General features: G+C 43.0%; 1 long non-coding RNA gene and 1 pseudogene across 1 annotated transcript; one reads left to right on the top strand and one right to left on the bottom strand.

Annotated features, from left to right (window-relative positions):
• Positions 1-1,235: 1,235 nt before the first annotated feature.
• On the bottom strand, positions 1,236-22,492 carry LOC123458776. The gene is made up of 4 exons (XR_006635780.1): positions 22,375-22,492; positions 21,502-21,595; positions 3,724-4,019; positions 1,236-1,771 (listed from the first exon to the last, which is right to left on the bottom strand). It is a non-coding gene; the product is annotated as an uncharacterized LOC123458776 (long non-coding RNA).
• On the top strand, positions 5,119-5,510 carry LOC123458775 (annotated as a pseudogene).
• Positions 22,493-25,189: the final 2,697 nt, after the last annotated feature.

A 25,189-nucleotide genomic window follows, 5' to 3' on the forward strand; every position in this document is an offset into this window, starting at 1 on the left:
CTTAGAGCAATACTCCTTCTTCAACCTGGAATTAAAGGCATGCACCACCACGCCCAGCCCATGTGAGCTTTTGCTCCTGGCTTCACATTGTTGCTGGGGCTCAAACTCAGGTAGCCAGGCTTGCACAGCAAGTGTCTTTAACTGCTAAATCATCTTCTCAGCCCCCATTTGGGGGGCTTTTGTTTAAAATCTATGTGGCTGCCTGTCTGCGTATGTATGCCATGGTGCACATATTGGAGATCTAATGTTGGGGATCAGTCCTCACTTTCCACCTTGTTTTGTGGGAGGGTCTCTTGATGTTCACCACTGTGTACACCAGGTTAGCTGGCCCATGAGCCACCAGGGATTCTCCTGTATCTGTCTCCCATCTTGCTGTAGGCATGCTGGAATTAGACATGCACTACTGTGTCCAACTTTACACTGGTTCTGGGGATCTGAACTCAGGTTGTCACACTTGCACAAAAGCTCTCTTCCACCCCTATTTTTAATTTGAGGGTCTCACTCTGTAGCCCAGTCTGGCCCCGAACCCATTATACTCCTGTTTCAGCCTCCAAAGCTCTGGGATTACATATGTGTGTGTGTGCGCGCACATGTGCGCACCACTATGGCCCAGATGAATGAAGTCCTCATAAATACATTTCTTCCCATGTCATATGTCAGAGCAAATTCATATACACTTGTAACTAGGAGGGTCAAGACCAATTAATACTGAACAATGGGGTGATTTTAAATTTTTTGACTTAAGATTGGGCAGTACTGTTTATCTGAAACAGGGTCTGGCTATGTAGACTGGCCGGAAACTCACTATCTTCTCAGCCTCCCAAGTGCTGGGAGCACAATTGTGGTCCCCCATGCCTGTTAAGAAGTCAATTGTAACCCTTAATGATAGCTTGAGGGGCTAGGGAGATGGCTCAGTGGGTAAAAACACTTGCTGTGCAAGGATGAAGGCCTGAGAGGCCCTGAGTCAAACCCCAGTGCCCATATAAAAAGCCAAGTATAGCCCACACATGCCTGTAACTTCGAGTCTTGTGGAGGATGGTTGGTAACAGGAGAATCCTTGAGGCTTGCTTGCTGGTCAGCCAGTCTGACCTAAATAAACAGATTTTAAAAAGGCAGCTCAAAGTTCAAAGAAAACTGTCTTATGGAAAAAACATTCTGACCATCACATAAGAGTAACAGATGAGGACCCTGAGTAGATGGCTCAGCAGCTTGTTTTCAGACCAGACCAGGTGGCATGAGAGAATAAAGGATTTACTCAGACATATTACTTAGTGAAACCAAGAGACCCTGAGAGGCCACAGCCTTTTGGTTGTCTGTTCGCTTCTGTTCAAGTCTACACGGGTATTTATTGGGGACAGACAAAGAATGGAGAACAGAAAGAGGAAGAATACAGGAATGTGAAGTCACTAAGGCTAGGAAGGTGTAAATTAGTGCAGGCCCAATGACCAGGTCACTACTGGCAATAAATAATCTATGTTTTCCTACAAAGCACTATCAGACCTCCTGATGCCAGCAGATTGCAGTCTGGTTTTCCAGTATACATGTTGTGTTAGACACTGGCATCCTGCCTCTGGTTGTTGTCACACAGGCAGTCCACATGGCTTTTCAAGAGTTTCCTACATATCCCCACTTCTTTGTTTATAAAGGAAAGAGAGTGGTAAGAAAATCACAAGTAGGTTTGGGAAGTGTTGGAGATGAATCTGCTGCAGCATCACTATCATGGCTTCAGCTCAGTGGCTTCACTGGAGGACTCTGTAAAGAAGCTTCAAGTCTGCAAGAAAACAGATGACCAGGATGATAACAGCACACATAATCTACACTGATATACTGAGTACAGAAAACTAGTTTAATAGGGTTAAGCCAGTGAGTAAAGTTACTGAGACAATCTAGTGTTTCCTTTTGCACTTCGTCATTTAATTGAGTCATTTGTGATTGTTACTTTTATGTCAGAGAAATATCCTGGTTTAAGGGAGTATGAAAATGTACCATGGAGTTGTCATTGGACTTCTGCCCATGACCAGTTGCATATATCATTGAAGACAACAGGGGAAATGCACATTGACTTGAAGCTTTGATCACAAGAGTGTGGCATCAAGTCCAGAGGGCCTGATAATCTTGGCCCAGCCAAAGGACAGATGCTTCAAGAGCATCCAGCATGGCTAGGATTTCTTGATTAATTTTAACCTGATCCAGGAGTTCAGATGTTATATTCTGTAAGTAACTGTTAACCAAATGTGCAGTTTGGCTAGACTAGATTGTTCAAGAATGCAGCCTCCTTCCCACTCCCTAGTAAGGTTGACTGGAAGCCAGGCTTCCATATGTTGTTTGAGAATAAAAATTTGAGTTATATGAAAGGTAGAGATATTATATTGAACAAGAGAAGGATTTAACCAAGTGTGGTTAGCAAGGAGGGTTACATTAAGAATAGCAGTGAGGGCTGGAGAGATGGCTTAGCAGTTAAGCGCTTGCCTGTGAAGCCTAAGGACCCCGGTTCGAGGCTCGGTTCCCCAGGTCCCACATTAGCCAGATGCACAAGGGGGCGCACGTGTCTGGAGTTCGTTTGCAGTGGCTGGAAGCCCTGGAGCGCCCATTCTCTCTCTCTCCCTCTATCTGTCTTTCTCTCTGTGTCTGTCGCTCTCAAATAAATAAATAAAAAATGAACAAAAAAAAATGAAAAAAAAAAAAAAGAATAGCAGTGAAAGAGGGAGAGAGAGAAGTATGCAGGTCTTGTGTGGAGGAGATAGGAGTCCCTGGGACAGCGCCAGAATGGATAACCTACTTAGTACAAATCATATCATCATGGACAGTGTCATTGATCATCCACTTAAATCCTTTAAAATTAACAGTATGAGATTTCCCCGTAGGGAGAATTCTATGAAAGAAGGGAAGTCCTAATGCCCAAATCTTATGCTTAACAGGAAAGAAAAGAGGGCCTTGCCAGAGATGTAAAAATGGTCCTGCTAGGAGAGAGTTCCAACTAAGGGAACCATTATAAGGGAGACTCTAATTCCATTTTAGTTTATTCTATGCTTTATCTTCATTCACAACCATAAGGCCTTGAGGTACCCAATTTTCCAGTCATACTTAATATTAAGGTTTGTGTGGAAAGATTTGTTGATTGACAAGTGTCCCAATCTAGGTCATCATATTCACCAATTCATCAATGTGCCATGGGCATATACACTTAAGAAAATTAGGCTTCAAATGCTCCCCACCACCACCACCACCACCTCAGGGATCAAGGGTCCTCCTATTCTGACTGCCTGAATAAAAACCTGGTATTTTATACTTTTTGATGGAGATGGTTGAGGAGGAGTTTTGATTATGTTATTCATATATCACTGCTATTGAATTTAAACAAACATTTTTTTGTGTTATTCATATCATTAGTGATGCAGAGGAAGATCATCTGTTAAAAAAAACAATTACATCTTAACTAATTTCATCCATTGTGATAACCACTGCTTCTACATCCTTGTCCACAGTCCTCTAAAGGACCACATGGTGGCAGCCATTACCCTCCAGTGACTACTGTGTCATTGGATGCTATGGAGGTTCTGGATCTCCCCAGGAGAAAAGATCAAATATGGGAGGACCAAGGATGTGAGCCCAATAAGCAAATTCTCCCATCCAAGTACTAACCAGGCCTGACCCTGCTTAGCTTCTGAGATCAGATGAGATGGGGGGAGGGTCAAGAAATAAGACATATACTAATATACTTACCTGTTTTTTGGAATTACATGTTACACAGGCCATCATGGCCATCAGCAAGTTTTCGGGGGTCACAGAAGAACCGGTCATACGCAAGGTATTCTCAGCTTGGAAGGTCAACTTTTTCAGGTCACCCCAGGTTGGACCAGAGGTTGCCTCTGTCTGAGGCAGTAAACCAATTCTCGTTTTCTGGCATTTCTTCTTTGGAGGACTAGTTTCTTCCATATTTTCAGGTTCTGGAAGGGGGTCTCGTTCCTTAGGACAGCTCATGATAAGACTCAACTGCTTGAGCTGGAATCCACAGGGCCCTGTAGGAGACAAAACTGCAGTAAGTCCTTTGCCCCAGGCTACTGTGGTACATATATTATGTTTTTAACCAAAAGTATTGGGGAAAGGGTCCTCCTTTTGAAAGTGCCATTGTGCAGCAGACAGAACATGTGACAAACAATGTAAATTAAATAATTAATTAAAATTAAATAATTAAATAAAGCAAAAAGCTTTGTGCATTTGTTCTTAGGGAGTCATATGATCCTCTAGATTCCTATGTTTTTAATCGTGTTTTTTTTTTTTTTTTTGGTTTTTCGAGGTAGGGTCTCACTCTGGTCCAGGCTGACCCGGAATTAACTCTGTAGTCTCAGGGTGGCTTTGAACTCATGCCGATTCTCCTACCTCTGCCTCCCGAGTGCTGGGATTAAAGGCGTGCACCACCACACCCGGCTTTTAAATAGGTTTTTTGTTTTGCTTTTTTTTGTTTTGATTTTTTCTGAGGTAGTCTCATTCTAGACCAGGCTGACCTAGAATTCACTCTGTCATTCCAGGCTGGTCTTGAACTTCCAGGGATCCTCCTACCTCTGCCTCCCAAGTGCTGGGATTAAAGACAGGCACCACCATGCCTGGCCAGAGTTTAACGCCAAAGCTTCTCAAACTTTTCCATAAAATAGAAAAGGAAGTAATCCTACCAAACTCCTCTATGAAGCCAGCATCACCCTCATACTAAAACAGAAAAAGATATAACAAAAAAGAAAATTACAGACCAATCTCCCTCATGAACATAAATGCAAAAATTCTCAACAAAATACTGGCAAACAGAATACAAGAGTATATCAAAAAGATCATTCACCCTGACCAAGTAGGTTTTATTCCAGAGATGCAGGGATGGTTCAATATATGCAAATCGATAAATGCAATACAATATACAAATGAAATCACATGATCATCTCATTAGATGTAGAAAAAGCATTTGACAAAATCCAACATCCCTTCATGATAAAAGTCCTACAGATGGGGCGCATAGGGGGGCGGCGCTGCGCCTGATCGGAAACGCAGCAGACAAAGTTCGGAGCCCCTCCCCCTCCCCGCCCCCGCCTTCGCCACCCGGCTCAGCGCACTTGAGCGCCCGGAGGCACCATGTCAGGCTCCTCCAGTGTGGCCACCATGAAGAAGGTGGTGCAGCAGCTCCAGACTTGAAACAGTTCTGTCTGCAGAATGCGCAGCTGACTGGAGTGTCCTCAAGCACAAACCCCTTCAGACCCCAGAAAGTCTGTTCCTTCTTGTAGTCAAATCTTCAGAGGTTTCCTAAACTACTTTTCATGAACCAGTGAATATTCAAGAAAACTAAATTGAAGCCTGTATAAAAGCTTCCCTGTAACACATGCCATAAGATGCCGTTTTATACTTGTCAGTCTTTAACATCTACCTCTGAGTTTTCATGAATTTCTACTTCACAACGTTATAGCTATATTTTGTATACACTGGCTGCAGAATACAATAAAACAGCATAAATATCCTTGGCCTTTTAACTACCATGAAACGCAAAAAAAAAAAAAAAAAGTCCTACAGAGACTGGAAATAGAAGGAACATATCTCAACATAATAAAGGCTATTTATGACAAACCTATAGCCAACTAAAGGGAGAAAAACTTGAAGTTTTTCAACTAAAATAAGGAGCAAGACAAGGATGTCCACTGTCCCCACTTTCATTTAATATAGTACTGGAGGTCTTGGCCATAGCAATAAGGCAAGAGACAATGGATACAAATTGGAAAGAAGAGATCAAGTTACCATTATTTGCAGATGATATGGTTCTATACATATAAGACCCTAATACCAGCAAACTGTTAGAGCTGATAAAACACCTACAGCCATGTAGCAAGATACAAAATAAACACACAGAAATCAGTAGCATACCTAATATGCTAACAACAAACACACAGAGGATTAAATCAGAGAATCACTCCCATTCACAACTGTATAAATAAATAAATAAATAAATAAATAAATAAATAAATAAATAAATAAATAAATAAATAAAGTACCCTGGAATAAGCCTAACCAAGGAAGTGAAGGATCTCTACAATGAAAATTGTAAAACATTCAACTGAGAAATTGCAGAAGACACTAGGAAATGGAAAGACCTCCCTTGTTCTTGGATTGTAAAAATAAATATTGTGATAATGGCAATCTTACCAAAAGCAATCTACACATTTAATGCAATCTTCATCAAAATTCCAATGGCATTCCTCATGGAAATAGAAAAAAAAAATCCAAAAATTCATTTGGAAGCACAAAAACCTCAAATATCTAAAACAATTTTGAGCAACAAAAATAAGGCTAGCGGTATCACTAAACCTGATTTTTACCCATGTTACAGAGCCATAGTAACAAGAACAGCATGGTACTGGCACAAAAGCACACATATAGATCAATGGAACATAATGGAAGACTCAGATGTAAGTCCAGGTAGCTATAGCTACCTGATATTCAACAAAAATGCCAAAAATACTCATTGGAGAAAAGACAGCCTGATCAGCAAATGGTGCCAGGAAAACTGGATATGTATCTTTAGAAGGATGAAAATAGATCCTTATCCCTCTCCATGTACAAGAATTGAGTCCAAATGGATCAAATTTAGTATCACACCTGAAACTGTGAAACTGCTAGAGAGAAAAGTAGGGGAAACACTTCAACATATTGGTCTTGGCAAAGACTTTCTAAATAGAACCCCAATTGCTCAGGAAATAAAACCACAGATCAACCACTGAGGCCTCATGAAATTACAAAGATTTTGTATGGCAAAGGCCACTGTGAGACAACCTAAAGAATGGGAGAAAATCTTTGCCAGCTATACATCTGACAGAGGATTGATATCTAGGATATACAAAGAACTCAAAAAATTAAGTAATAAGAAAGCAAACAACCCAATTAAAAAATGGGCTATGAAACTAAATAGAGTTCTCAATAGAAGAAATACAGATGGCACATAAACATCTAAAAAAAATGTTCTACATCCCTAGTTATCAGGGATATGCAGATTAAAACTAAGTTGAGATTTCTTTTTTTTAATTTTTTTTTGGTTTGTTTATTTTTATTTATTTGAGAGCAACAGAGAGAGAGAGAAAGAGGGAGATGACAGAGAATAGGCATACCAGGGCTTCCAGCCACTGCAGACGAATTCCAGATGCATGCGCCCCCTTGTGCATCTGGCTAACGTTGGTCCTGGGGAATTGAGCCTTGAACTGGGGTCCTATCAGATCGTCTACCATCATGAAGACGGATGACCAGAAATGCTAGTGAGGATGTGGAACAAGAGGAACCCTTCTACAATGTTGGTGGGAATGCAATCTGATCTAGCCATTATGTAAATCAGTGTGGAGGTTTCTGAGACAGGTATAAATAGATCTACCATATGACCCAGACATATCACTCCTAGGTATATATCCTAAGGACTCCTCTCACTACTTTAGAGATAGCTGCTCAAGCATGTTTATTGCCACTCTATTCACAACAGCTAGGACATGGAACCAGTCTAGGTGTCCCTCAACTGATGAGTGGATAATGAAGATGTAGCACATTTACACAATGGAGTTCTACTCAGCGGTAAAGAAAAATAGAGTTATGAAATTTGCAGGAAAATGGATGGATCTGGAAAGGATTATGCCTACGTGAGGTAACCCAGGCCCAGAAAGCCAAATGTCACATGTTCTCTATCATATGTGGATCCTTGCTACAGATGATTGGACTTCTATGTGAGTAGGAATAAAACTCAGTAGCAGAAGCCAGTAAGCTAGAAAGGTGATTTAAAGGAAATAGAAAGGTGGGGGGGGGGGGGAGAGGACTTAATAGGATGGTATTACATATATGTTAGTAGAAATACAGATTAATGGGGTGAAAGGGCCTAAGTGAGGTGAGGGGAAGAGATTGAGTAAAAAAAAAAGGTGGAGGGAGGGCTAATCAAAGTCTAAGAGGAAACCTACTTTTTTGGATGATGGAACACTCAGAAGCTACAGATTACTACTAGAAAATTTTCAGTGGCAGGAATGGGATATCTTCCAGTGAGTTATTGGCCAGGGAGGTCACTGATATTCCCAAAACACTACAGGCCACTGCTGAGGCTCTTGGTTTCCCACCAAAAATAGATAGTAAGATACCCTATTACTGAGAAAGCCTGCTGGAGCTGAGCTAGAAACCTCCTCCACGTAGACCAGCTGACTGAAAGCAGGAAAAAGCTATGTTGCATGCAGTTCAATGGGAGAGAGAGAAATCACCAGTGAAGATGTATATGCTTTCCTCACCAAACTGCCCAGTAAGCACTTCTCTTAATGCTCACACCCATTTATTAATGCTACTCTCACTTTTGATTAAAGAACCTTCTCTTTTCAGATGGCAGTGACCTCAGAAGGTGCTGAGAATAAGTGGCAAAGGAGTACTCAGCACTGAAATATCTCTATCACACCTTCCATGGCTCAGGGTCCATTGCAGAAGAGGTGGCAGAAAGAATTTAAGAGCCAAAGGTAAGGTAGGACTCACTACAACCTACTCCTCCAGACACAAAATGGCCTGGATATCCATGATGTCACAGTGTCTGACACTACATACACAAGACAATCATAATAGGAAGAAAAGACTATGACATCAAAATAAAAGAGAGACTGATTGAGAGTGGGAGAGGGTATGCTGGAGAGTAGAGTTTCAAAGGGGAAAGTGGGGAGAGGGAGGGAACTACCATAGGATATTGTCTACACTTATGGAAGTTGCTGATAAAAAAATTTTTAAGCTCTTTAATTCTTGAGAAATTATTTTTCCTGTAAGCAGAGAGAAAAAAAAGGGGGGCATTCTGGGCCATTGGGCTACTGCAAATGAATTCCAGATGCATGCATCATTTTGTGTATGTAGCTTTACATGGGTAAAGCTGGAAAATCAATCCCAGGTCAGTAGGCTTTACAAGCACTCACCTTTAACCACTGAGCCATGTCTCTAAGCCAATATAAATATAAATATATATTTTTGTTACACACACACACACATACACACACACACACAAACACATATGGCATTATTTTTGAGGAAATGAGATTGTGTGTGTATGGGCACACCAGGGCCTCTTGCAACTGTAACCAAACTTCAGATGCATGTGCCATTTTGCACATCTGATTTTAAATGGGTACTGGGGTATTTAACCGAGGGTGACAGGCTTTGCAAAGAAGTGTCTTAAGCCACCTCCCCAGTCCCTCTTTTTAAAAGTTTTTTAAAGTCTGCCTGAAGCAGACAGCTTGTTCTACAATGTTTCAAGTTTTTGAGGCTTTCTTAGAGAGGCAATAGCTGGTAACTTGTTAAATTTTTAACATGTCTGATGGCTTCTCCAGACTGGCATGTTTGTTGGACCATTCCGGAGAATGTGTCAAATATTTTACCAAAGAGTTCAATTGAGTAATATCCATGTGCCATAGTTGAGTATGGATTTATACCCCAGGGTACATTTGCTATGGCCACCTTTGACAATTAGGACAAGCACAAACGATACATGTTTTGCTTTGTTTGGAGAATAAAAAATTATTTAACAAGAACATGTACATCTTGATTTCAACTTTTCAGGTCTTATTGACCTGTTGGTTACACATTAGTGAAGATAGTTCCAAGGTTCTGTAAGCTGTATTTTTTTCTGGTGCTATTTGAAAACCCACAATATTTATGGATGCTGTAGGAAAATAATTCTTGAAATATTTGCAGATCTGGGTGTCCCAGAAAATATCATGTATATATGACAAATAAGTGTTGAGGGAGAAGCTTCTCTGATTGACTTAATGGTGGGACTATTTATCATTCCCTGAAGAACCTTCTATTCAAATCTTTGAGTGAGGGCTCCACTGTTAATGCTAACCCTAAATAAAGGAAAAGTGAACCTTTATCTTCTGGATGTAGGAGAATGGTAAAAACAATCTTCCAAATCCATATACTAAGATAATGTTCTTTAGTAATAACATCTGGATTAGGAATACCAGGTTTTAAAGTTCCCATAGGAATTATTTGGGCATTAACTTGCTGAAGATCTTGTAACAGTCTTCATTTTCTGGATATGGCATATGGAAGCATCTCATGGGATTTGCAAAGGCTATTGTAGCCCACCTCAAGCTGTTCTTGTACAAGTGTTTGTTTTAATTTTTCACCTTTAAGAGGCCATTTCTCCACCCAGACTGGTGGAGCAGGGTGCCAGCACCCCCCAAAGCTAGCAATGGCTATTAGGATAAATTTGAAGTGCCAATTTTAACATTGCATTGGGTGAGAAAACACCTTTCTGATAAAGTGGTGGGAGCTTTATAACATAATAAAGAATAATAGCAGGAATAGCAAGTTAAAGGGTGTGAACTTTGCCAGCGGCTATGAGAGCCTCCAAGTCCCATGAGGGTGGTATAGGAGGAAGTTAAAGACCAGTCATGTTTAGAGATAATAATTGCATCAACTCTTGAATCTACTAAGTCTACAAAACCTTTATTATTTCTGGTAACTGTAAGAATGGGGCAAGCTGCATAAAGCTTGCCCCCAAATATTTTGTTTTGTTTTTTTTGAGGTAGGGTCTTGATCTAGTCTAAGCTGACCTGGGATTCACTATGTAGTCTCAGGGTGGCCTTGAACTCAAGGTGATCCTTCTAACCCTGCCTCCCTAGTGCGCCACCACGCCTGACCCCCAAAATGTTTTAATCATTAAAATTGTTTGCCTTGAAGCCAAGCATGATAGCACATGCCTTTAATCCCAGAATTTGGGAGACTAGGGTAGGATTGCCTGCCTCAAGAAAATTAGCAATTGTTTGCCTTTTGCAAATATCTTATTTTGGGGGGGAGTTGGGGAGGTACTTGGGGCATTGTGGTGGCTTGAAAGTATTCCCATAGCTTCAGATGTTTGTGCTGAAACTACTTGGTCCTCAGCTTGTAGCAATTGGGAGATGGAACCCTGCTGGAGGAAGTGAAGTGTGTCACCAGGGAAAGCCTTGAGGGTAGTCAGCTCCTACTTGTGTTTGTGTTCTCTCTCTGTTGTGGATAAATGAAGTGAGCCACTTTCTTCAAACATGATGAAGCTTCCCCTTGAAAGTATAAGCCTGAAATAAAACCTTCCCTCCTAGCTGCTTTTGGTCAGATATTTTATTCTAGAACAAGCAGGTAATTGCAACAGGCATTAACAGCAAGTTTAGCACTTTTAGGAATTATACCCATTTCTAGTAACCATAAGTTTTATTTGATTTGTAAAGTTAAGAGTCTGTAAGGTCAGGGAAAACTTACTCCCCAGTATAGCCTTTGGGGATGGGGCCAAGCATTGTAGTGGGGTCAATTTTAATCTTACCTTCTGTATCTAGAATGACCTCTTACTCTGTGAGGAGGTTAAACCTAGCCTCACCTGGAGCCGGGTGATTGTAGGTGAGACTCCTGGGTATTTTGTGGTTTTGTGGGACTTCTCTGGCTGGCAAAGTCCCTAGGCTGCACGGCTCCTCTGGTTTTGAAGGGCATAGGAGCTTTTGCCCCCTTCTTGTTTCCCTGAAATGGACTGCTTTCCTTTTCTTTTTCGAGGCAGGGTCTCATATTGTTTTTCAACTATAAATCTGCATTGATTGGCCCAACTGAAAACCTTATTACATTTCTGCTTAGGTCTATTGTCTTGTTTACATTTACATTCCTTTTGAAAATGGCTTCCCACAGGTAAAACAGTTTTGGAACCAAAAAGCAGCCTCTAAATCCAAGTCTTTATGTTCTTCAGAACTTACTTAAGAGCCGGGCGTGGTGGCGCACGCCTTTAATCCCAGCACTCGGGAGGCAGAGGTAGGAGGATCGCCAAGAGTTCGAGGCCACCCTGAGATTACATAGTAAATTCCAGGTCAGCCTGAGCCAGAGTGAGACCCTACCTCGAAAAACCAAAAAAAAAAAAAGAACTTACTTGATAGGCTTTACTAAGTTTTGCAATGTTATGCTATTGTCCTTAAGTGGGGCTGAAATGTTTTTTCAGCCAACATTAGCATTTCATTTATTTATTTATTTATTTATTTATTTATTTATTTATTTATTTGAGAGCGACAGACACAGAGAGAAAGACAGATAGAGGGGGAGAGAGAGAATGGGCGCGCCAGGGCTTCCAGCCTCTGCAAAGGAACTCCAGATGCGCCCCCTTGTGCATCTGGCTAATGTGGAACCTGGGGAACCGAGCCTCGAACCGGGGTCCTTAGGCTTCACAGGCAAGCGCTTAACCACTAAGCCATCTCTCCAGCCCTACATTAGCATTTTTACAAGCCAATTATATTAAGACATTTGCATCCTGGTGATGATTGTCTACTTGACACGAGATGGTGCTCTATAACGAGTTAAGGAAAAATCTATATGATTCTGAAGCTCCCTGTCTGATGTTTACAAAGGAGCCTACAGGATTTTGGGTATCTAGAATTTTATTCTATGCTCTCATGGGAGCCTAGAAGGCCTGCTCATGGGCCCTAGTGTCCATTTGGACTTGAGCTTGAATGGTAGCATGTCAATGTCTATGAGGATATTATTTTGTAAATTTTCTGCAGACATTTGTATAGCAGAATCATACCATTCTTGGGTCCAGAAACTATATTGAGTCATGGTTAAGGCAACCTTTAGTAAAGCTCTCTAATCACAGAGTACCATTATATCCTTCTCCTATCATGCCTTTAGTGAATAAACTTTGGGTTCCATTTTTTAAAGACACTTTCTCTAGGTCTTTAAACATTAGAAAAGGCAATAGCTTGAATGTGGGGTTTGTCCCTCTCTGCCATTTCCTGCATTTCTCCCCTTCTAACAGGAAAGGCCTGAGGAATTCTTTATTAGTTTTTAAATTTCTATTTATTTATGAATGAGGGAGAGGGGCAGATAAAGAGAGAATGGGCGCACCAGGGCCTTCAGCTGCTGCAAACTCCAGATGCATGTGCCACCTTGTGCATCTGGCTTACATGGGTCATGGGGAATTGAACCTAGGTCTATTGGCTTTCCAGGTAAGTGCCTTAACCTCTAACCTCTTCAGCCCAGATCTCCAACTTTATAATAAGATTAGTTCTCTAAGCACTGTTAATGTCAACTAGGCTGTCACATTTATAAGTTAGCTGTAGTAGATACATTTTCAATTTACCATGTTTTCAATTTATGTAGCTATTTTTGGACATAACACTGTAAGTAGAAGAGCACCTATATTTCTTTAGTAAAAGACTAAGACCAAGTGTGGTGACACAAGTCTTTAACCCCAGCACTCTGGAGACTGAAGTAAAGGATCCCTGAGTTCAAGGCCAGCCTGAGGCCACAGAGTGAGTTCCAGGTTAGCCTGGGCTAGACTGAAACCCTGCTTTGGTGGGTGGGGAGGAGGCTAGGTAAACAATGATACAAACTTCTAATATAATGGTTAAAAGAAAATAACAAATGTGAAACGTACAAACATATTATGAACCCATATTTGTATCAGTTTTTTTTCTTGTAGTACTAGAAATTGAGTGCATGTAAGCAAGTACTCTAACATATACCTCAACCTCTTTTCACTTAAAAAATTCTTTTATTTATTTATATATTTTTTGAGGGTGGGGGGAGGAAGAGAATGGGCACACCATGGCCTCCAGCCACGGCAAATGAACTCTAGACACAAATGCCACATTGTGCATCTGGCTTACATGGGTACGGGGGAATCAAACCTGGGTCCTTTTGCTTTGCAGGCAAGTGTCAACCACTAAGTCATCTCTCTAGCCCTCTTTTTACTTTTTTAATATTTTATTTATTTATTTTTGTTTTTTCAAAGTAGGGTTTCACTCTAGCCCAGGCTGACCCAGAATCCACTACGTAGTCTCAGGGTGGTTTCGAACTCCTACCTCTGCTTCCCAAGTGCTGGGATTAAAGGTGTGCACCACCACACCTGGCTTCTTTTTACTTTTAGATAGAATCTCACTAAATTGCCCAGGTTGGCCTTGAACTTACTCTACAGCCCAGGCAGTCCTTGAACTTGCTATCTGAGGAATTCTTTTTGAAAGCATCTCTCCATTACAGAGAGTGGGGAAGTAGGGAATAGAAGAGATGGGAAGAGAGGTCGTTTGTAATAAACCACAGAAAGAGTTCTATTTGAGGTTTCTGTTTTAGGGAAGGGGGATGGAATGATTGTATTTACTCAGACATAATGCTTAGTGAAACCGAAAGACCAGAGAGACTATAGCTTTTTGGTGGACTGTGACCCCCTGCTCAAGTTTACATAGGTACACAGGTACTATTGGATACCGACAAAGAACAGAGACCATAAGGAAAATATATGAGGTCACTTTTTAAGGCTAGTAAAAGTGTAAAGAATGCAGGCCAATTAACTCAGGCAGAAGAGCACATTGTCTGTGTTTTACTAGGTCACCTCTGTCAGTAATTAATCTGTTTTCCTACAAACCACTATCAGCTCTCCTAATGCCAGCAGATTGCTGGCAGGTTTTCCAGCATATGTGTTGTGTTCAACACTGGCATTCTGCCTCCCTGATGGTTTGCATGGCTACACAGCTCAGTGGTTAAAGGCACTTGCTTGAAAATTGGCCAGTCTGAGTTTTATCCTCCTCAGTGCCTTCATAACACAAGATGCAGTTTCACACATTGTCTGTATTCTTAATATGCCTACGACAATGAAAGGGTAGAATCAAGAAAATCCAGAAGTTCACAAGCAGCAGCAGTGAAAACAAGGGAAATTCTGTCTCAAAGGAATGGGACATGCATGCCCATACATACACATCAGACGCACATACACAAATGCATAAATGGAGAGGACACCTGATGTTCTCTGGCCTCTGCATGCATGTGACCTGTGCAAATGTGCAACTGTACATGCACACACACACACATGCCAGAGGGGGGAAAAAAGCTTGTGTTCCATTAACCAGACAAATATTTAAGTCTACTGAAATCCTATCATCTCAATTGAGGGTTTTTGGGTTTTTTTTTTTGCCTTCTTTAGTTGAGACAATGTTTCACATGAGCCTAGGCTGGCCTGGAACTCACTCTGCAGCCCAGGCTACCTCAAACTCATGGCAATCCTACTTCAGCCCTCTAAGTGATGGGATTATAGGTGAGCCACCACATGCACCTTTTTTTAAATGTGCAAGTGCAGCACTGTATGCATGTGCGTACGTGTGCAAGTGTGTAGGCCACAGGACAATCCTGAGTTTCCTTCCTCAAGAATACTGTCCACATTTTTGGAGACAGGGCCACAATGGCATGGAATCCAATTAGGCTGGACTGGCTGATCAGAGCACCAGGGGTCCTTCTGCTTCTGCCTCTCCAGTGCTGGGATTATAAGAATGCAGTACCACCCTGGGCATTTTATGTGGATTTTGGGGGTCAAACTTGGGACAAAGCATTTTACCCATTAAGCCATCTTCCTAGTCCTTCAGGTTTTGTTTGAGACCTGGTACTTGCTATAGATCCCAGGCTGGCCATAATCTCACCTCAGCCTCTTTAGTGCTTGGATTATAGATGTGAGATATTGTTCCTAGCTTCACCTTATTTTCAGAGACAGGGTCATCCTGTTTCCATCTCCTCAATTCTGGGATTACAGGCATGCACCACCATACCTGGCATTTTAAGTGGGACCTAAAGATCCAAACTCAGGTCCTCATGCTTGTATGGCAAGCTCTTTTTCTCACTGAGAAATCTTCCTAGCCCCTTTGGTTAACATTTCTGAAATAAAAGGGGTATAATGTGTGAGTGTGATTCCCAACTAAGTCCAATTTGAACTCCAGAATTAAGAATATAAAGCTTTTGGGCTGGAGAGATGGCTTAGCGGTTAAACGCTTGCCTGTGAAGCCTAAGGACCCCGGTTCGAGGCTCGGTTCCCCAGGTCCCACGTTAGCCAGATGCACAAGGGGGCGCACGCATCTGGAGTTCGTTTGCAGAGGCTGGAAGCCGTGGCGCGCCCATTCTCTCTCTCTCCCTCTATCTGTCCTTCTCTCTGTGTTTGTCACTCTCAAATAAATAAATAAAATAAAAATAAAATCCCCATAGTTTAAAAAAAAAAAAAAAGAATATAAAGCTTTAGCCAGGCATGGTGGCACACACCTTTAATCCTAGCACTTGGGAGGTAGAGGTAGGAGGGTCGCCACGAGTTCAAGGCTACCCTGAAACTAAATAGTGAATTCCAGATCAGCCTGGGCTAGAGCGAGACCCTACCTTGAAAAACCAAAAATATATACATACATGTGTGTGTGTGTGCGTATAGCTTTGTCAATTAGTGCATTTTAGTAAGTCTTTGTTTGTTTGTTTTTTTTGGGTTTTTTTGTTTTGTTTTTTTTTTTGAGGTAGGGTCTCACTCTAGCCCAGGCTGACCTGGAACTCACTATGGAGTCTCAGGGTGGCCTCGAGCTCACGGTAATCTTCCTACCTCTAACTCCCGAGTGCTGGGATTAAAGGTGTGCGCCACCACGCCCGGCTCATTATAGTAAGTCTTAAAGCTAATTTATAACTTATTTTATTATGAAAAAAGGTAATCATTGCCTTGTATCTTTTAGTTATATAAATAAGTCGTATAAAGCATATATAACATGCTATTTTTAAAAATATTTTTGAGAAAGGGAAAAGAGTGAGTATGGGCATGACATGGCCTCTTGCCACTCAAACCAACTCCAAATGCACATGCCCCTTTATGCATCTGGCTTTATGTGGTTGCTGGGGAACTAAGCCTGGGCCAACAGGCTTTGCAAGCAAGTGCCTTGACCACACAGCCATCTCCTCAACCCTGTCTTATTTTTTTGAGACAGGGTCTGGCTAATTAGTTCAGAATCTTGGCGTTCAAGAACTCCGGATCTTCCTGCCTCAGTGTCCCGACTACTAGGACTACAGGTATGTCACCGTGTCTGACATATTATGTTGTTTCCCTTTTGTATTCTTTACAGAATATATGATTTTTACATAACTTCTTTACATAAATTATAAGAAAATTTAGATTTCGACTAGAGGACTATGGACCTTTAATTTTAGTATTAGATATACATACACATTCATTTTAATTATGTGTATCTCTATCAAAATATTACAAAGAGCTGAATGAGGTAGTATATATCCATAGTTCCAGTTATTCAGGAGGCTGAGATGGAAGGATCACTGGAGGTTAGGAGTTCAAGGTCGATGCAGGCAAGCAACACTGTAAGATCCTGTGTGTAAAAGAATACATTAATAAGTTGTGATGGCACAGGCCTTTAGTCCCAGCACTTGGGAGGGAGAGGTAGGAGTGCTATGAGTTTGAGGCTAGCCTGGGGTTATATAGTGAATTCAGTTTGTTGACTGAAAACACCCTGGAGCTACCTTGGTGAGCCACCCTTAGATTCCCACCCACAGAGACCACGAGACACGAATTTTCACGGCGGTGCCAAGCCACTCGACTTTAGGCCAGAGTGATATTTTACCCAGCAGTAATTTGTGTTTCTTTTTGCTAACAACAACAACAAAAAAAAAAATAGAAAAATAGACTGTAAAGAAATTCCTCTGTGATAGCCATGAAATACTTGGTGATAAAGGTAAAATAAGGGGACAATAAGGAACACACTGCACTGAAAATTAGAATACTGATAAAATAAATGATGCAGATTTAAATGAATGGAGACATCCACTATGTTCATAGATTGGAAGAAATAATATTGCCAAAATATAACTTCTCCCTAGATTAATTTATAGGTTCAGTTGTAATCTCAACCAAAATTCTTTTTAAGAACTGACAAGCTAAATCTTAAATTTACATGAAAAAGCAAATAACCTAAAAAACAAAAATCAATCTTGGGGGAAAAAGATGATTTATGTTTTAAAATTTATTTTCTGTCTTCAAATTAAGTAGAGGCAGAATTATCCAATAATAACTTGCAAGTTGATAGTTGGGCTTAGTGTATTGAGAAGAACATCTTTTATTTAAGTTCCTTTCTGGCTTACTCAAATCTCTTACAACATGTACAGAAATTAAGTTGAGGGCTTAGTGGTTAAGGCGCTTGCCTACAAAGCCAAAGGACCGATGTCTGATTCCCCAGGACCCATGTAAACAAGGTGCACAAGTTGGCACATGCATCTGGAGTTTGTTTGCAGTGGCTGGAGACCCTGGAGTGCCCATTCTCTCTTTCTCTCTTAAATAAATAATAATAATACTTTAAAAATGAAGTTGAAACATAGAAAATACATTACATAAATAATTATGTTTTATAGAATACTATTGAAGAGGTAATATTAAACTGACCGCCTAGTACAACTAGAAAAGAAAACAAAATAAAAAAATCAATTTTGAAATATGAACCAGAAGGGCTTTCTCCCACAGTTACTATAAAGCTATAGGATTCAAAGTAATGTGGTCTTAGCACAAAAGTTGACATATAGACTAATAGAAGAGAACACAGATTACAGAACTAGATCCCATATGTGTGAGCAATTCCCTTTAGCCAGGGCACAAAGACTTTTCAGTGAGAAAAAAAAATCTTTCAACATAACAGAGTTGAAATTATCGGATATCCATTGAGGGAAAGAGGAACTTTCACTTTTAATTCACATCATGCCTAAAAGTTAGTATGAAACAGTTTAAGAATTAAATGTAAAGCCTAAAATCAGAAAGTTTCCAGATTAAAAAATATATATATATTAGCCAGGTGTGGTGGCGCATGCCTTAAATCCCAGCACTCAGAAGGCAGAGGTAGGAGGATCACTGTAAGTTCGAGGCCACCCTGAGACTCCATTGTGAATTCCAGATGAGCCTGGGCTAGAGTGAGACCCTACCTCAAAAAACAAAACCAAAAATTCTTTGTTCATAAAGAAGTAGGAGAAAATCTTTGTGACCTGAAGATTGGTGATTACAGAAGTTCACTAATCACAAATTACAGAAAAAAATAAGCTGAGCATAACCCAAAACAGGGCAGTGGCTGGAAGCCCTGGCGTGCCCATTCTCTCTCTCGCTGTCTGCCTCTTTCTCTCTCTCTCTCTCTCTGTTGCTCTCAAAAAATAAAAATAAACAAACAAAAAAAATTTTTAAATAACATAAAAATACATTAGTAAAAAGAAAAAAATATATAAACAAAATTATTTTCAGTTGCCCTTTATTTCCTTCCCCATGAATAGAGATTTGGTTTTCATTGTTTTGTTTTCCAATCAATAGCAAGTATTAGCTGAGTTTGGTGGTGTATAACTCAGCACTCAGGAGGCTGATGCAGGATGATCATGAGTGTGGCGATGTGGCCAGACTGTCTCAAAACGAAAAGAAAGAAAGAAAGACAGACAGACAGAAAGAAAGAGAAAAAGGTGGCCAGGTGGCTCACACCTTTAGTTCCAGCACTAGGGAGGCTGAGGTAGGAGGATAGCTGTGAGTTCGGGGCCAGCCTGAGAAGAGTGAGTTCCAGGGCTAGAGTGAGACCCTACCTCCAGAAAAGAGACAGAGAGAGAGAGAAAAAAAAAATCAAAAGAAAAATAAATATAACACTGGAGCTAAGCTACTCAGCAGTAAGGGCATTTGCTGGGCAACATGAGCACCCATATACAACTCCAGGTGTGGTTGTATATGTCTGTAACCCAGTACTAGCGTGGGGTGGAAAGAGATGGTGGCTGGAGCTTATTGATTAGCCAGTCTAACCAAAACACAGGAAGTTCCAGGTTCAGTCAGAGACTCTGTCTCAAGGAAATAGGGCAGAGGAGAGAAAGAGAACACCTTACTTCCTCTTTTTGCATCCACATGTATAAGAGAGGGGGCAGGCATCTGTACACATACTGATACAGCTCGAGAGAGAGAGAAAGAGAGAGGGAGAGAGAGATAGATAGAGAGAGGGGGAGAGGAAATATACTTGTTGACTCAAAAGTTGCTTCCATTATTAAAGTTGTGTGTGTGTGTGTGTGTGTGTGTGTGAGTGCCTTCTAAGCAACCTTTTTTTTTTTTTTTTTTGCCTTTTTACTTGTATGTTCTTTGGACATTTCAAGCCCTTAACAGACCCGAGTGGCCCCTGCTGTGAGCATCAGCCCTCTTTTCTAGTATCTGTGTTAGTCACAGAGGGTCTGGGGTATACTCCAAGACAACAATGAGGACAAAATTTTGATTTTGTGACAAATTATGTTCAGAACACTGATACTCACAAGCAGCAAGGCTCAAGCAAGGGACTGGGGAATTGGCTCAGTTGGTAAAATGCTTGCCACACAAGCATGAGTACCTGAGTTCAATCTCCAGTAACATGTAAAAGTAGAACATAGTGGTGTGTGCCTGTAATCCTAGTGCTAGGGAGGCAGTGACAAGAGGATCCCTGGAGCTTGCTGGCTAGGCAGCCTAGCTAAAATAGTGATTCTTGGGTTCAATGAAAGACCCTCTCTCAAAAAAAAAAAAAAAAAAGAAAGAAAGAAAGGCAGGCAGACAGAAAGGAAGGTGATTCCCAGCTAGGCGCCTGGGTAGGAAGATCGTCATGAGTTGGAGGCCAGCTTGGAAGAAAGAAAAAAAAAAAAAAGGTGATTCCCAGCTAGGAGCCTGGGTAGGAAAATCGTCATGAGTTAGAGGCCAGCTTGGGCTACACAGTGAGTTCCAGGTCAGCCTGGGATAGAGTGAGATCCTACCTCAAAAAAGAAAAGGTAGGAAGCAATTAAGGAAGACATCTGACATTGACCTCTGGCTTCCATATGCATGTGCACAAACACAAACAAATAAGCATGCACACATGCACACCACCCCAACCCACACATGGAACAGTGCTCAGGCATATAGACCTGACTGACACTGTTACATGAACTAAGAAATCACAAAGAAGTCTTTCTGATATGTCCAGGCCCTCCTGGAGGCGTATACACTCTGCCATCTGACCTTAGTGAAATAACTAAGATGCAGAAAGTAACTTCTAAGTGAAGTCAGACTGCAGCCAGTAAAAAAGAAAATGTATTACTGTTGCAAGGAAATGAAGTTTTTAGCTGGGGATGCAAGTCTATGAGTGCTTTCACAGAGTTCTGGGTTAGATCTGTAGCAAAACCAGGTTTGGTGATGCATGCCTGTAACAGAAGCACTCAAGAAGCCCAGGTAGGACTGCTGAGTGTGAGACCAGCCTGTGCTAGAGACTGAATTCTGGGTCAGTAGGCTTGGAGACCCTGCCTCATAAAACAAAAAGGAAAAACAAAAGAAGTTCAAGGTCATCCTTGGCTACATAACAGTTCTTAGCTACTTGAGATACCATTAAGAGATAGAAAGAGGGCTGGCGAGATGGCTTAGCGGTTAAGGTGCTTGCCTGCGATGCCTAAGGACCCCGGTTCGAGGCTCGGTCCCCCAGGTCCCACCTTAGCCAGATGCACAAGGGGGCGCACGCATCTGGAGCTCGTTTGCAGAGGCTGGAAGCCCTGGCGCGCCCATTCTCTCTCCCTCCCTCTGTCTTTCTCTCTGTGTCTGTCGCTCTCAAATAAATAAATAATTTAAAAAAAAAAAAAGAGAAAGAGAGGAAAAACAGAGGAGAGGGAGTGAAGAGAGGGAAAAGTGAGAGAGAAAACACTCCCCGCCCCCACCCCAAGTAATTTCCTCCTGCTCACCAGAAAGCGTGAGAATCACCAGGTCCGTGGCTGGAAGATTTAAAGCAGGAGTCTAGTCAAACTAAGTTGACTGGTGAAAGGTTTTTTTTGATCCCTGGGGAAAAAAAAAAATTTGAAAAGGTTCTTTAGGGATTTTTCATGAGGTGAACTAGATAAAGCAGGCACGCATGGATTCTCAGCCTCTTGTAATCTCAGCACACAGGTACTTTAAAGCTGGAGGAATTACAGACTTTTTCTCAGGAAAAAAAGAAAAAGGAAGAAAGAAAAGGAGGGCACAATGACTGACTGACTACTGCTCCAACTCATAATCTGTACCAGAGGAGGGCAGGGAGGAGGGAAATGGTACTAACACTTGATTAGTCCATACGAAGTTTCTTCGTAATAAAAAAAGAAAAGAGGGGCTGGAGCGATCGCTTAGGGGTTAAGGCATTTGTCTGCAAAGCCAAAGGATCCCTGTTGCATATTCCAGGACCCACATAAACCAGATAGATGCACTAGGGGACACATGCATCTGGAGTTCGTTTACAGTAGCTGAAGGCCCTAGCGTGCCCATTCTCTCCCTCTTTCTCTGTATCAAATAAATAAATAAAATATATTTAAAAGGAAAAAAGATGGAGGAAAGAACGGAAAAGCAAGCAAGCAGGGTGTAGTGGTTCACAGCAGTCATCCCAGCACTGAGGAGACTGAAGTAGGATCGCCGTGAGTTCAAGGCCGACCTGGGCTAGAGGGAGAACACAGGATGAGAGAAGCCTAGGCAGCAAGGACACTTCCCTGCCCTGCCCGGATTTTCCCCTAGCGACCCGGGGCTTCGGCACGCCGGTAGCCGCGACCAAGCCTCCCAGAACATGGGGACCAATGTCTCAAGCAACAGACCTGCACAGAACAGAGGCCAAAGACCCTGAGACAAAGGCCGCTGCGACGGAAGAGACGGCTAAGCGCTGTGGCGTCACATCCGGCGAGGCCTCGGCGGGGCGGCGCGGGGCGGGGCGGGCGGCGCGGGGCGGGCGGCGCGGGGCGGGGCGAGCGTCTCGGCGCGGGGCGGGCGGCGCGGGGCGGGGCGGGGCGGGGCGGGGCGGGGCGGGTGGCGCGGGGCGGGGCGGCGCGGGGCGGGGCGGGGCGGGCGGCGCGGGGCGGCGCGGGGCGGGGCGGGGCGGGGCGGGGCGGCGCGGGGCGGGGCGGGGCGGGGCGGGTGGCGCGGGGCGGCGCGGGGCGGGGCGGCGCGGGGCGGGGCGGGGCGGGGCGGGGCGGGGCGGGGCGGCGCGGGGGGCGCGGGGCGGGGCGGGGGGCGCGGGGCGGGGCGGGGCGGGCGCGGGGTGGCGCGGGGCGGGGCAGCTCGGCGCAGGGCGGGGCGGCGCGGGGCGGGGAGGCGGTGGTCAGGCTTTGGGCGGGAGGTGGGCTGTGGGGCGGGCTGCCAGTGGGCCGCTCAGAAACCGCCTTGGAGTGCCCAGGCGAAGCGTGAGCCACGGCGAGGCGGGGCTTCTGCCCAGGGGTGGAGCCGTTAGCCTGGGCGGGCCTCTGCCCGGTGAGGCCTGGGCTGCCAGGTAGGGTGGGGACTCGCCCTACCGGATGCTCAGGAGAGCTCTGAGTACCTGTAACTCAGCTTTTAACCAGTACACCAGCTCATCGGACACCGACTACTCTAGAATTACACAATGGGAATTCCAGCGGCAGCCTCCAGATAGACCTGAGAACAAAATACACTAGTGCAATATTCTTAAAATGGCAAAAAAAAAAAGGGGGGGCGGTGGAGTTGTCACTTAGGACTTCACTGTGATAGATGAAGAACTGGTTCGATAATCTTTTCCTCAGAGGAAATCTGTTTCGTTGCTTGATGGTTTGTGAGTGGCTTATTTACTAATGTAGGTCATGCTATCACTAAGGCACATCCCACAATCTTGTGTGTGTTGCACACGTGGTGGGGGGGAGCTCAAACACATGCAGAGAGGTCAAAGGTGGTGAACATCAGGTGTCTTTACTCTCCATTTTTTATTTACTGAGGAAAAGGTTTTCTTTGAACCAGAGCTTGCTGATTCACCTAGTTTAGCTAGCCATGAAAGATACCTTCTCTGTTCCCAAGCACGGGGATTGCAGGCCAGTCACCATATCTACCTGGGGAGCCAAACTCATGTCCTTACACTAGTGTTATCCACTGTGCCATCTCCCTTCATAAACTTAGGTATTCTGAATGCTAGGTTCCCAGCTGAAGGAGATTTGGGAATTAATGCCTCCTGGAGGCAGTGTATTTTGGGGGGTTGGCTTATGTGTATTATAGCCAGTGTCTCCTTGCCAGTGTTTGGCACACTCTCCTCTTCCATGTTGGCCAAAAGGTAATGTCCACCTCTGCTCATGCCATCATTTTCCCTTCCATCATCCAACACCCCACCCCAAAGCTGCTCTTGGTCAGGTGATTTCTGCCAGCAATGTGAACCTGACTGCAACAGTAATGTTGGTAATGAGGAATGGTGTCAATTGCTGCTAGATACCTAACGGTGTAGCTTTGGCCTGTCGGAGCTGATTTTCAAGAGGAACGTGGAAGGATTTGAAACCTTGGCCCAAGAGAGCTTGATGGACTAGTCTGGTCAGAGTTGAAAAAACCTGAATTCAGTAAGAACTATGAACTGTGAGGTTTGGCTTAGGAGGGTGAGAAAGAGCTTTGCTTGGACTGGGCCAGAAGCAGCTTCTTTGAGAGGCTTGCTATTATGCTCATGTCCTGAGAAGTAGTGCAGGGTTGCTTTGCATAGAAACATACTGATGTGAGCAGAGGGATATGGTATAGAAAGAAATATTTCGGCCAAGACTGCTGCCTATTCAGCTTCAATTAAGAGATCACAACCATTGAGATTGGGCCAGCTGACTAGCATTGGGACAACAGGAAGAATGTTGACTCTTTTGAAGGGGCCTGAGTGCTCAAGGAGTGTCCTATTCTTCAAAGTCTACTTTACCCCCACCCCTGATCCACAAATTGGCACCCTACCTGATATTATGGAGTATAAGAAATGCAAGAAAGAGAGAGGGTCATTGAATTTGCAACACAGTCTTGTGTTTTGGAAATGGCCATGGGCAATGTGAAGCAGGTTTGCTGGATGCCTGCCTGGAGACCTGATGGAGCCGTGAGGTTGAATCGTAGGTTGCTGTGGGCACCCAGTGGAGGTGCCAGGACCACAAGATGGCTGCTGATTGCTGCTGGGCCTGGATGAAGTTTTCCAGGACTGTGAGGAGTCTAGCTGGAGGGATGGAATTGGAACTCCAGAGATGTTGCTGGTTAAAATTATGGACTTGGAGACTTGTCACTGGCTACAGTTGTTGGACTTAGAGCTACAGAATATGATGTTTGCCCTGTTTATCTTGTTTTGATTGAACATTTCTTTGCTATGCCCAATGCCATCTTTGCAATGTGCCATTATGGGTTTTGGGGGGATTTTTTTTTTTACATTATGGCTCAGTTATAAGACCTTGGATTATGGGGATGTTTGAGCATCATTAGGATTCATCAAAAACTATGGGAACTTTTTAAGTTGGTCTGAATGCATTGTATTTTATAACATATATGGATATCAGTTTATGGGGGACAAGGGTGGAATGTGGTGGTTTGATTCAGGTGTCCCCCATAAACTTAGATATTCTATATGCTAGGTCCCCAGCTGATGGAGATTTGGGAATTAACGCCTCCTGGAGGCAGTGTATTGCT

The sequence above is a fragment of the Jaculus jaculus genome, chromosome 2 (assembly GCF_020740685.1).
Source record: "Jaculus jaculus isolate mJacJac1 chromosome 2, mJacJac1.mat.Y.cur, whole genome shotgun sequence".
Lineage (NCBI taxonomy): Eukaryota > Metazoa > Chordata > Mammalia > Rodentia > Dipodidae > Jaculus > Jaculus jaculus.